At 39.9% G+C, this 14,276-nt stretch overlaps 1 long non-coding RNA gene across 5 annotated transcripts in view; it reads right to left on the bottom strand.

Annotated features, from left to right (window-relative positions):
• The window catches only part of LOC120799592, a 51,559-nt gene extending 40,211 nt beyond the window's left edge, over positions 1-11,348 (bottom strand). For 3 of the 5 annotated variants that reach the window (XR_005708851.1, XR_005708852.1, XR_005708853.1), the window contains exons 1-2: positions 11,153-11,348; positions 9,712-9,843 (exon numbers count right to left, since the gene is read on the bottom strand). This is a non-coding gene — a long non-coding RNA (uncharacterized LOC120799592). Of the gene's footprint in view, positions 1-2,875; positions 3,119-9,711; positions 9,844-11,152 lie in introns of those variants that run through there. The other 2 variants (XR_005708850.1, XR_005708854.1) reach the window with 2 other exon arrangements.
• Positions 11,349-14,276: the final 2,928 nt, after the last annotated feature.

The following is a 14,276-nucleotide window of genomic DNA, read 5'->3' as shown; positions in this document are numbered from 1 at the left end:
GAATTTGAAGTCATTTTTGAAGTATCGACTCTGTATAATCTTGTGAATAATCACTGATCCAAGGATGAATAAAAGCACTCAAACTTGAGTACCTCCTCATCTGCTACTTTTCATATTTCTTTTAACACATTTTGTGTTACTTTTATATAGTACAACTTTCCAAAATCAATACACTGTACACTTTCAGGATTAAATATGTTGTATCATATAAATATACACTTCCTTCACAAGCCAGTTTTCACCCATGCCCATCAAAGCCTGGCCAGTCAAAAGTAGTTGTAGGGTTGTATAGTTAAACTGAGTTTGTTGATGTGGTGCAACTGGCAGCACATAAAAACCAAAAGAATAAAATAGTCATTTTTACTGCTGCCATGCAGGCTCCCTTGATGATAGGCCCTCGCAAACCAAAAAGCCTTGCAGGGTGCCTCCAGAAATTTTCAGTCACAGGGAAGCCTGTCACTGGTCCCCTTCGCAAGGTCACCATGTTTGAATGCTGTCACCTCCACTTAGAGCCAGGCAAAGCAACAGACATCTCCCTGTAGCTTCCTCCTAACCTTTCACAGACACTATATGTATGCTATATATATAAATATATATTCACAGCAGAGCTGTTATGCAAATGTACAACAATGCTGAACTGTATCATAATTAATAGCCGCCTGTATAAGAAAAAAGATCACTAATACACTGACAAGTCTGAACTGTTTTGCTATTGTCTTTAGATACCCCTGTTGTTTGACAATAAGTATTATTTCTATATATTTAATATTTTTCCCCTTTAATTTCATAGAGGTCCGATATTTTTTAATTTTGCTGTGTTTTATTTTAAGTTTTGATATTCATAAGAAGATATATTTGTTGTTTTTTGTACCAAAAACCATATCAGGGTTGTTTAACATATCATCTCACGCTTCTTTCTGGAGCTCCAGCAAGAACAAGGTGTTTTGTGTGCTATTGAGAAGAGAGGGTCAGAGTCTCTCTTCTGATTGGCTTACTGTTTTGAGTGAGGCATGGCAAGACTGACACAGGTAACGGACTGTAGCCTGCTACTGTAGCTTGGCAAAACTCACCAGTAAATGCAAATGGCAATGGTCACTCAGTGCTGAAATGAGCCAAACAAATTCTGACTTAAATGCTCCAGCTTGATTTGGTTTAGAGCTATACATCTTATCCTTTGGCCTGCTTCCAGGGGTTTGCACTGGAAACCCCTGGATCATCTGGCGCTGTCGGGGTGACAGTCCACGGTGTTGCAGCATCCACGTCCAATCCAGGAGTGGTGGAGCCCACTGCCCCTGCCTTCAGCTCACTCTCCTCACTGCTAGACCCTGCAAGTGGACTGGTACAGTGCCAGTGCACGTGGAGGCCAGCCATTCACACGTGCATGGCCGCAGAATCCGAGACCATCTGGGACATCAGCGAGGTGGGTGATTGGGCAGCTGGGACAGCTAGAGTGGAAGACTGCATATATGAAATTGGCTTTGCCTGGGCAGCAGCTACAGAGACAAAGCCGTCAAGCAGCTTATGCTTTTTTCGGAGCTCTGACTCCAGGACGTGGATCTCATCGCATAACTTTGACTGAGCAGGTTTGCTGTCATAATAGCTGGTTATCAGTCCAAGTGTAACTCATAAAACACAATTAATAAAATGGGAAACTTAACACAGCAGGATAAAAGTAAGCAGACGATTGGTAGAAGAATAGCGTTCAAAAGACTAAAATCTAAACAGATCGTTGGAGAGGCCGAACAAAACACTACTAAGAGTCCTTAGTAGAGATAAATCAAAAAGCAAAATAAATAAAAATACAGCAGATTTCAGGTAAACACTCAGAGAAACCAAATCCTACAAGGTTGGATGATGGGTCCAGGTGGGCCGTACTGGTGGTATTGCTGGGGGCGCTGACTGTTCCAGTGTGACATCAGAAAGTTACGGCAGTCCTGACAGCTCTTTTTAAGGCATAGTTTCTGAATATGGGTTGTGTGCATTTCTCTGTGACTTGAGCGTTTTGATACTTTCACAGTATATTTATACCACCTAGAACTGCTTTATAATAAAAAAATAAATTAAAAAAAAAAAAAAAGACATGGACAACTCACTTTTTTACAACATAAGACCTTCAATATTTTACAATAAACTTTAAACCTCACCATGAAACATTTGCAAGATCTCCAGCTTTTTCATATTAATATAAGTTACTGTTGACTACTACTGGCTGATATCACATAACAGAGGCTCAAGTAAGCAAATGAAAGTTCTTGTATTCACTTTTTGAACCACTAGTGTACACATCTGCCAAATAGAATTTTCCCTAGCTCAGGGGATGTGTAAGTGTTTCTGGTGGCACAACAGGAAAAAAACCAAAGAACTCGGTGACATGAAAAATGATTATTACTCCTATAAACCGTGGTCCAAATGCAAAACCCTACTAATTTTCAGGAAAGATAACTTTTTTTTTTTTGATTGAATTATTCATTTCTACAAGGAGAGTAAAGAGTATATAACTGCCCACAACTCTTTTAAAGCAAATGAACTTGAGATTAAGGATGTACTGTATACCTTTAAAACCAATTAGACAGTGTTTGATACTTAACTAATGGCTATTTTCTTAGGAGGGGCAATTTAAAAATAAACATCACTAAGCTTTGCTACATAGCCAGATTAAGTATATTAATAGTATATTATATTATTAAGTATACTAGCCATATAGAAATATCAATTTATGTTTACAACCTCCAACAACATCCACTCTTCTCTTGCAGTTGAGGATTGGTGCACACTAGATGGTTTTCAAATCTTAACCGATTTTAAAAACGTGGGAGACCACAGACAGAGATATTTAACCATTTTTTAATATTTTAAAATCATAAGAATGGTAACACTAGACGATTCACACTAAACACTTTCAGAGTGCCATTCCAGGCACTTGGGATCTGACAGAAACCTCAGTGATCAAACATGACGTCAGAGCAAAACAATCATGGAGGTGGACCGTCATCGTCAGCTGAATGCACTTGTGTGTGCTATGTTTTGCACTGAAACAATACATTTGAGAAAAATACAGTTGATGAAGTCGTTGATGAGAAGACAAAATCAGCATGGCTTATACATTTCGCAGCACAAGCTGGAGGTTAGTTGGAAAGAAAGTTTTATAGTTAGTCACAAACAGGGCTAGGGCAAGCTATTGCTACAAGCTAACATTGTTATTTATATACAGGTAGGGGATAGAGTGAAACCTGTGATCATTAGAAATGTAGCCAATTTTATACAATTTCTGACATTTTATACACTCTCATTGGCTATTGCGGGTTTGTGTTCATTATTCCCTCGCTGTTTATCACACTACACGATTTTCCATCGCTCTTCCAGTCACACTACTATTCAAACATGTTTGATACTTATGATTCAAAATCGGGGCGTGTCTGATCCACTCAGTAACATTAATATTATGTCTGTAAACCCCTGACACTACAGGAGATGATTTGGGTACATAATCGGTTCAGACCAGCCACGAATCTGCAACACCTATCGTCAGGGGCAAATCAGACCCAAAATCTGCCCAATTATCCTATAATGTGGGGTCAGCTAATCTATCCTCTACAATAATACACGTCTGCACTCACAGTGCATGTCACAGTTCAGACAAAATAATTGACGTGACAATGTAATGTAACTGCTACAGAACTGGGCCAGTAGTGTTTGCTACTACCAACAGAATATTCATCTGAATCCAGCTGCTGATGGCAAAACGATGAACGCTCGGCAAAAAAGATCCCCCTAAAACAAAGATCTTCGAGATTAAACTTTAAAGGCTAACTACACCCTCAAATTCTGCTATGAGCCTCTCTCTAGGCATATTTAAAAAAATGCAACGGAGGAGTTAAGGAGCATGACTGTAGGAGAGGTGGCCTTTGCTAAAGCCAATGTTACCCCAAGCTATGTGTGAGGCACAAACTGGGACTACGGTCAACCAGTGTTCTCCTATTTATACTTTGAGAGCAGCTATTACCACAATCAGCATATGAAATAGACCTCAGAGTTTTGCCTAGTTTGTCATGGTTTTGGAGGGGCCGCAGAATTTGGCTGAACCGAAATTTTCAATTTCAAGCTAATTTTGAGCAGAAATTACACTATATGAATTTAGTTGGAAAAATCCCATAACATTAAAACATCATATACCAACAAAAACATGTTTGTGATAATATGTACATCACACGAAATGTGTGTAGTTCCTTACTAAAGATGCATTACTTGATTTTTGTTAATCACTGTGCAGAAGAACTCCAAAAAGAGCTGACCTGCATACGCACACACAGCTCTGACATATTAACACCTTAAAAAGTTGATATGGCTGATGTAAAAGCAAGCAGTTGTTTCTTTATACAACTAGTACACACCGAGCAGAATTTTCATCCAGTTGAATCCTTTTTCTTCAGTTTTTTTTTCTCTGCTTTGGTCTCCGGCAGAAATCAGTGAACTGTGACCATTGGACTAAGGGTCCTCTATCCATTCTCGTGCTGTTATATAGCCTACAGGCTAAATCCACAAGTAACAGAATGTTCAAAACTTCAGCCGACCTGACGTCTCCCATTTTTTATTGAAGTTTAGTTCACTTAAGTCGTGTTCATGTTAGTTTCCTTAGGACTTCTAGCTGGAGAAAATCATCACTATTTTATCAACAGACCCCCCCCCGCATGTACAGAATGTAGCCTCATTCAGTTGTGCTAGAAAGGCCATCTACAAAATTATGAAGTGATCTCCAATCAGAGATCCCTGACATGTGTTTTTAGACCTGCTCTATATGAAAAGTGCTCTGAGAAAACGACTTATGATTTTGCGCCATATAAATATAATTGACTTGATCTGACTTAGTAACTAATGAAGGTAAGATCCTCAGAGGGTGGGGTGCAGGGGTATTTCTTTTCTTTGCTTGATTTCAAATTTACAATACCAAAAAATGTAAGTGATGTTGGTGAGGAAATTTTGACTTACAAACATTTGGATATTTTTAGCATTTTATGGTGAATGATTTTTTTGAGAATAAAAATGAATGTAAGATGAGAAGTACTACTTTTTACAATCCGAGGCCTTAGAGGGCCCTGAGAGTTTGCTACAAGCCAATTTGGTGGAAAATCTGGCTCTTTAGCTGATAAATGCTCACCTCTCGTGACCAGCTAGTCGTTGACTTTGTCTGCTGCTGGGTGCTGACTAGGTAGTGACCATTGTGTTATCTGTTTTGCTAAAAAACAGCTGCCTGCCTACTGGTGGAAATGGGGTTAACTGGCAGGCTGAACCGGAGAGTTAATGTGTAGGCCGTAAAAAATAAATAAATACATGAATGTTAAAAAAAAAAAAAAAAAAAAAAACTTAACTGACACACTGTCACCAGTTTGGATTTTCAACCCAAATGCTGGCTGTAGATCATTCCGCCAAGGTCAATATGGTAAACAGATTTATAGTTCATAGTACTTTGCAAACATCAAAAAACAATCAATGTTTTTAAGGTCATTCTTATATCTGGGACTACAGTTGTCATTAGGGCACCATTAATTATTCAGCATACCCCAAGGTATACACAGAATGTCTTGAGCAAAAGCACAAAAACAGGACAATGCCATTCCCCAGTAGACAGAATGAAGGACTGAATTTCACTTGCAAGTTGTTTTAATTTGGACAACCATCAATCATTGTTTGGAGGACGAAATCTGCCGTCCTTTTTTTTTTGTTTTGGTCTTTTCAGTTACAAGCAGTAATAATCCAAATAGAGGTAAAAAGACTTCAGCAATTCAGACTGACCTCTAGGACTCAGGGAGACAATCCCTAATCAATATTGCTGATCTGGGTGCCGTTAGGAATGCCCTGAGGGCTTAATAGGCATTATGATTAGCATCTATGAGAATATTGTAGCACAATGAGAGAGGACATACATTACAATGGGCACTTTTCATAGAGCACATCAGGCCTCTCTGCATGATTTGGCTGCTATGCTGAGAAGTCTCTCACTTAAATTTAATATTGCACTGCATCTTATTCAAGCATCATTTACAAACTCCCTCCCGATTCCAACTTCATGTTGTCAGTCTAAACATTACACTTTTTTTTTCTGTCTCACAGTATACAGAGCAACAAAGGATAACAATAAGGCAAGTTAAAAAGATTTACCAAACTAGTCTTGCCTTAAAGTAATCTAACTAATAGAAACAGGTCTTGAAAAGGGACAGAGATGCAACAAAGCTAACTCAGTCTAATACAACAGTCCTCCAATAAATCCCACTGTCATGAAAGTTGTAATGTTTTTAGAGAGGCGTTGATTCAGCTGTGTGGTTATTCTGGAGGCTGTTTGTTGTTGAACAAGAAGTGTTAATTTTTAAGGTTACTGAAAAATTTTAAAGACTAACACAACACAATTTGAATTTGTTTTTGCTGACATCCAGTGGTTGAATTTCTCACTGTACTGAACTGATGTGTACTCAAGTGTGATCAGAACACACTAACATTACTGTTAGGTGTGGATACAGGTGCAATGGAGCTTACTTATGACTACAATGAAACATCTTTTTTTTGTTGTAGTCCGATGCAAAAGATGTCAATCTTTAAACCAGAAGAGGTCAACAAAAAAAAACAAACAAAAAAAAAAAAAAAATGCTTTTCAGCCTGGCTTGCTTTGTAATAAATTCTCATTAAATTTAGATCTTTAGCGTATTTTACTGCAAACCACACTAGAAATGGTGTGCTTTGACAACTTCCGAGCTTATGTACTCTAACAAGTGTCTTGGGGGTGGATTATTTGGACAGATAATTCTACATCCCGAGACATTTTTTCTTATCAGTACATCCTGTAAAAACACAATTTAATTAGTATGCAACTGAACTCTAGGTGACCCCAGAGGTGGTGAGTTTGAACACACAAGGGATGTGTGCAACAATCCCTGGTGTGAACCTGAGCAGACACAGCATAATATTCCTTATTTAAAATTAGGATAAAAAGTCAGAGCATGAAAACTAATTAGCTCACTTAAACACGCCTACAGAAGAGCAGAAATGGGATTGTCGATTTAGTACATGGCTCATCCAGACTTTTTGTTAAATAGCTACAATTTTCTCAATCTAGAAAACAAACTCCTTAACTACATACACTGACAACTTATATAAACATCAGCAGCCAAGGTATGACAGCCATAAATGACCACATCTTACGGCACGGCAGACATCATTTCCGACCTCTCATTCTAGAATTTCTTCATCATTTCCAAAAAGAGGAGGTTGCAGACGTTCTGCAGTCTCCACTAATACCAAGACCTCATGATGTGCACCATGACTTCCCGTCAGTCAACAGAATGGACTTCATTTAGATTTTTCCCTGTGGGTGCATACAGCATTGGACCGAGAGAACCAGACTAAAGGTCTGAAAGCAACCCAAGATAAATACACCTATTTTGTCTTGTAAAAATAAATTTGAGGGTGAATGTAATTATTAAGCATTTATTGATGAGACAAAAAAATAAAAATTATTGCAGTTTGTCATCCTTAGTGTATGTGAGAAGAGAATCCAGCATTGAAACAAAGCCCTTCACAAAGCTGGAAAGTGTTGTTTGAGTTTCACTGAGTTTGGGCAGCTCCATCAATATTTAGCTTCTCCACCACCTCACCATAGATAAAAGCAAGCGGAGGCCAGAGTACAAGGAGACACCACCTCTCCCAGTGATGCTAATTATCCCTGTTTGCTATCTGGGTAGCTCCCAGGCATTCTGATTGGATTTACTTGACAAAATAAATAAATGATCATCATAAAATTATAATGCCACCTTTCTGACCTTTCCCCATACTCAGACCACGTTCGCAAAGGTATAGTGGTGCAAACATCGTTAGAATCTTTTGCTCTTATGTTAGATACTCTATCACTCTTAAACCATTCTTGATACCTGCCAGGGAGAACTTTGTGTGTGTTCCTCACTGAGATTTTGCCAGCTGCTTCTTGTTAACCGTTCTGTCTTTGATTACAGTCACCAGTGGTATGATATAGATAAATATATGAGATGTGCTGTATAACAGAGCAGAACTTGGCTGGGAGCTTGTGGCTATTCAGACACCACAGCACTGTGTGTAGCAAGGAGCCCTGTTGTATTTAACTGTTACAATTTCTGGGTACTTGGGGGCAGCGGAAACAAGCTATAAACTCAACACTAACATATTGCCATATTGACACCCTTTATGTTGGCATGGCACACTTTTTAGCAACTATCTGCCTGCCTACTCATCCAGCAGATACGGAGCAACATTCTTTTGGAGATGTGTTTGTGTTCAGTTAAATCCAATAATCGCTCTCCTTTTAGCTCGATTTTGGTCTCCGCCAACTCCTGAGCAAAAGATTTAGCTCTGCTAAACACTTCACTATGTTCACAAGCTAGTCTCTAGTTTTGTCTGCCTGCTGTTTGGTGCTGGCTAGGCAGAATACAGTGGGTTTATCTGAGTTTTGTAGCTGAAAATGAAACTGATGAGCCATAAGAATGACACAAAACACTAAGTTGTGGGCTGTAAAACCAAAAGAATAAGCTAAAAGTCACTATAAATCTTCATAAAGCAGAGGGGACCACCTGCATTGCCCAGTGATATTTCTGTGATTTCACCACTATAAGCAACTTCTTTTGACAGGAAGTCATGTTATCCATAATTAATAAAAATATATAGATTATATGCACTTAAAAGTGATACAGCACCCAAAATCTATCTTTTAAGTATCGAAGACAGTAGTGCGAATGGGACTGAACCAAAATGAAAATGCATTACAACCTTTTTGATTAAAATCCAAATATTGGTAGGCAGGTTTTGTGTTTCTTTCGAGTTTGACATCCCTGCATAAATGTTAGCCTATGCCTTAAAGGGGCTATATGCAAGTTTTCTCAGCAACCGAATGTAGTTTCTTGCCAGGAGCAGATGGTATTGGTGGTGGTAACTTGCCGAGAGCTTAAACCATCATTTAATTTACAAGACAAGAGGTTAGAATATGCTCTCTGGGCAGCGCTATTCTTCATACTCTCATTTTGGACTGAGGGCAGACTGGACACTACAGAGACTCACTACTGGAAGGTGACGAGATGGGCCAGCCGGGTCAGGGCTAGCTGGTTAGCATACCAACTTCAGTAGAGGAAAGGAGGTGATAGAAATAGAAGCAAAACAAGAGTTAACACTGGCGTTCCTTTCCACCACTGGAGACAGCTCTTTGTGAGTAAGGGAATGAACTTTGATGCTGAACTCGCAACATTTCTTCTATAATGGTAAGTAAAGAGCTGTTAATGCTAACATTGGCTATGTAGCGATAGCAAAAACTTAATAACCTCTTTAAACACAGAACACACCACAAGCCTTTTTTGCAGCAGACACTTTGATTTGTCATAGAAAAAGCACAGGTGTTACTAGCAACATTATCAATGGCTCTGTTCTATTCAAGTGCTGCAGTTAGACATGACAGTGCAAAAGTGCGCCAGCATTTACAATACCAGGACCCTGAAACTGAGGCAGCTAATTGGAATTCAACCCACCAAAGGCTATTTTTTTGGTGCTTTTCCTACTGTGACATGTCGAAATGTTTGCTGTGAAAAAGGCCGATTGCAAGCCAAAGTTTTTGCTTGGGAGCATGGAGGTCTGAGACAAATGACTGCTTGACATATTTAAGCAAACCACCAAATAAAATTTCACCTGCACTGTGTTAATACTCACAAGCTGATGGAAGGTCACCGTGAGGAGATCTGGGCCGCTAGAGCAATAGAAAGATGGCAGAATAGACAAAAAAAAAAAAAATGGCAGGAGACATCCATTCCTCCCAGGGTCCAAGGAGATTTTCTTGACCTTCTGTGTAGTGAACACACAACACCAATGTAAGATAAGGGATTGACATGAGATGACATTGGTGACACCTGGATCTAGTGACCTCAAGAACAAACCGTTGTACACATCGAAGAAATTTAAAAAAAAAAAAAAGAAAGACATTCTTTCCATTAGTACAGGTTCATCCCAAATAAAGTCGTTAATTTAAAGTGTGAACTCTGTGGGTTACCAACCTTTAACAAGATTAACCAAAACAACGGCCCTTCTACACCATCACGGCCATTTTAATTCATGTTATCAAACAATTTACAAAATTCATTTACTGAAAGGATTGCAATGAATTATAATAAAAAATTTTAAAGATAACAAAACACACAGCATTAGCCAGTGGTGGAGAAAGTATTCAGATCCTTTACTTAAATTAAAGTAGAAATACCATACTATGAAAATACACATTTAAAACCTAACATAAGTCGAAGTATGCAATACTCAAATTTTACTTAGAGTATTAAAAGTAAGAGTACTCATTATGCAGAAAAGTGGTCCCTGTCAGTGTTATACTATTGTATATTATGTTTTTTTTATGTTTGTAGCATTGCTGTCCCGTGAGAACCACATCTCTGTAAAAAGCCAACTTTTCATGAGCTGTGAAAAACAGCCGTTTCCAGTTTTGTGACAGCGGATTTTCCAGTTAATCAAGTGATTTTATTTTATTTTTTTCTTAAATAGTTCAGTTTGAGAATTTTCTCAACCCATAAAGGAAAACTAAATCCTTCAGTTTATCAGGAAGAATTAAATTAAATTAAAAATCACCAAATTTGGAGATATATTGTACTGGGCAGGGAGGGTATAAACAAGTTAATCTGAAAACGTATCCAGAGACTATAGCTATTTGACAAATGTAGAGGGGTAAAAAGCACAATATTTCCCTTTGAATTGTAGTGGAATAGAGTTTAAAAAGTTGCGTAAATTGGACATACCCAACTAAAGTACAAATACCTCGAATTTGTTTCTTACATGAGCACAGTACTTGAGTGAATGTAGCCTACTTAACTAATTATATTCCACCACTGCCATTAGCTAACAAATACTAATAGGACCGACTTTTCGGGGGCAGTATGTCAGCTTCAGGACCTCAATTTCATTTACAGAAGTTCTGTTTAACTTGTCTCTGGCAATTTTGTAACTATTAAGTGGTAAAAACTACCATACTAAGCGACAAAAGACCTGTCGGTACGGCACTAACAAGGTAAAGGCTATGCCAACAGTGCAAAATGCTAACGGCAATTAGCATTGTTTACACACTGTATCAATTTTACACGAGCGTATTTACCTCTCGTGCGTTGTCGCGTCCTGAACTTTTTAGTCGAAGTCGCGGGAATATTGTCTCTATAAAGACACACGCACATTATTTACTTGGACCGCCTGCAGCTTGACTTCGTCGTCCTTGTATCGCCCCCCCCCCCTCCAACCTCCGCCTTAAAAGGCAGGTGATCAGTTTCCTCTTCTTCTTCTTCTTCTTCTTCTTCTTCTTCTTCTTCTTCTTCTTCTTCTTCTTCTTCCTCCTCCTCCTCCTCCTCATCTTCCTCTTCTCGATGTTTTACGTTCGATTTAAGACTGGCATGGATTGTGGGTGGGGACTGTATAGTAAATTAACCTAGAAAACATAAATGAAAAAAAAATCAATATTTATATACAAATTCATATTATATAATTCATATATATGTAACACTTTAGGGCAGAGGTCAGCAATTCCGTTCGACCATGGCTCAGTTTTTTTCAGCCCAAATATTTTCCATTAAGAGCTAGATTTGGCCCACAGGCCACTGTTTGCCTAACACAGCATTATGGACTAATGAAATACTGGTCTGCACCTGACCCATGCCTGTTTACAAAATAAAACTATTTACAAAATAAAGATGGATACAGTTATCACAGCACAGGATCTGCCAGTAGGGCACATTCTAGTTTAAATTCAACAAAATTCCACTAAAATGTCTAAATTAATGATACCAGCTTCCCACACCAGCATACACCTGTGCACAAGTTATAAAACAAATGAAGTCAAATTGCAGTTACGTACTTTTTCAAATGTTTTCTGTAATATTTAGAGCGTCAACAAAAAATTGACAATGCATTTCCACAAACTGATACTTCTGCTGTGCCACTTTCAAAAGAGATGAATGCTCTCACGGGAATGACATACAGTATTTTTAGTTGAATACAAGTAATAATGTTTGTTTAGCACAAACGCTGAAATTTAATGGAGTCAAGATCATGAACCTGTACCCTCTACCCATACTTTAGTAATACACCCTCAGATGGGACGACATACTAACAACACTTTGGCAGGGACAGGGGAAACTTGCCTCAGTGGCTGGGGCTGCGCAGTTTGTCGAGGCCACAGGACAGACCCTTGAAGCCAGCTTTTTCGCCTTGCCTGCCTGTCTGTCACTCTCTTTCTCTCTGGCTCAGAGGCTCACTTTATTGTCTCTGTCAGTTTTGAACCGGTGGTTTGCCTCCACTCACTGTCACCCCTCTGTCAGGCCGTGACCGATAAAGCTAGCACCAGCGCTAATCTCCCCTTCTCCAGCTCCGTTGGCTGTTCCTGGACTCCATTCCACCGCTAATTAGCTCTTCAGAGATTTCTCTTCATGGAAGCAGGGGGCTGGTGGTGAAGTGTTGGGGGCTTGAGGGGCAGGGTGGGGTAAGGAGAGAAGAGGCAGAGGGATGTAGAGGAGTGTGTGTGGAGGAGCGACTTTTATTGGATATCATGGCTCCAATGATAGTGCTCTAATTCTTGTACTGACAGACCTAGTGGAGTCCAAGACATAGATAGATAGATAGATAGATAGATAGATAGATAGATAGATAGATAGATAGATAGGTGGATGCTATGTAGTACAACCTGCAAAATGTGTTAAGGCTTTGGTAAAATAGAGGGTGATGTGCAGAGGTGTCTCACTAATGTCCTGTCTCTGCAGGGCCAGCATAACCACTGCAAGTCCTCAGGTGATTAACATGTTGGCAGGGGTTCCTACATGAAAAGACCCCTGTTTCTTTGTCTTCTGGTGTGTAAATATTGTGCTAGCGGAATATGAAAGTAGTGCAACTATAAGGTACAAAAACATAGGGAGAAAAGATCAAGAGTGGGTCTCACATCAAGGAGGACCCTGAGGATGTCTTTGTTGTCAACTTCAGAAGGGGGAAGAGAGCAGCAGAGGAGGAAACTGGCAGAGGGGGGAAAGATGCCAGAGAGAGCTCAAAGGATTCGGTCTGGGCAAGGTGATCGGTATTCCTCGGCAGTCTGCCTTCTGGCTCAGATCAGTGGGAGTAAGCTGGCAGCCAAGCCAGAGGGCATAACAGCGCAAACACACCTTCAGCACTACACTGCTAGAGGCTCGGCTTCACAATCTGGAGGGGCGGGAGTTGGAGGGAGAGACAGAGGGGAGAGCTGGAGAAAATAAATAAACTGTAATTATCTTCAAATCATCAACCACTGACATCCATTGTAAATATGTGCATGCCTGTATGTGCACATATTCCGGCACAAGCCATAATGCATCACCTGCTGTTGTGTCAAAATAATATTTCTTTAGATGAAATGCAGCTGTGGGTTCTGTGTGGTGAAGGTACTGAGGTCACAAGTCAGGCAGACTCATCCTCAGGCCAGCGATGTCGTGTCCACTCACATCACCACCTCGCTCTTGGATGACGTCCAGAAACCGTCAATGTGCGATGAGCGGGGTGACTCTGCCCCTCTTCAAGGACTTCCTACCGCCATGCTGGGACACAAGCCCGACACACTCCTTGCGTTAGACACCTACATGGCCCATGCTGATGTTCCGTTACAGTTCCGACTAAAGGTCTAAACAGTTACCCGATGGGTGGGCAGAACTGGGCAGGGCACGCCAATGAAGTGTTCACGCAGACTCAAAGTGTTGTGACAGGCACCAGATGTCCTGGCAAAGGCCAGCTGTTTCCACGGACGACCACTTCCCCACACACACACACACACACACACACACACACACACACACACACACATTGCACTCAGCCCTGATATAAATTCCATGCAGTGCGTGTCCCAAAGCACCTGTGGTCTGACACACAGTTAAGTGGACTGTCCATTCTGCTATCACACAAATGCTCTGCTACACACGCTTAGCTTCATACCCCAGCAAAAAAAAAAAGTCTCCCTATCTTTTGCCACCTGATAATAAAAAAATGAATAACAATATTCCCCCAAAGTCGATTACAATTTTTTATTACCTGACATCATACTGACTGTAGCACTTTGACAAGAAAATACAGAGATGAGCCAATCACTTTTTACATAGAAGTCAGTTCTGATTATTCTTAAACTCCTGCAGACACCTTCAGCTCCTCGTGCCTTCAGGTGAAGGGAGCTCCATTAGAGTTCGCAGTCTGTTAAACTGACATTTTCATCCACTGTA

Source organism: Xiphias gladius, chromosome 15, assembly GCF_016859285.1.
Source record: "Xiphias gladius isolate SHS-SW01 ecotype Sanya breed wild chromosome 15, ASM1685928v1, whole genome shotgun sequence".
Lineage (NCBI taxonomy): Eukaryota > Metazoa > Chordata > Actinopteri > Istiophoriformes > Xiphiidae > Xiphias > Xiphias gladius.
The sequence above is the reverse complement of the archived record's forward strand: the minus strand, read 5'-3'. Positions and strand labels throughout refer to the sequence as shown.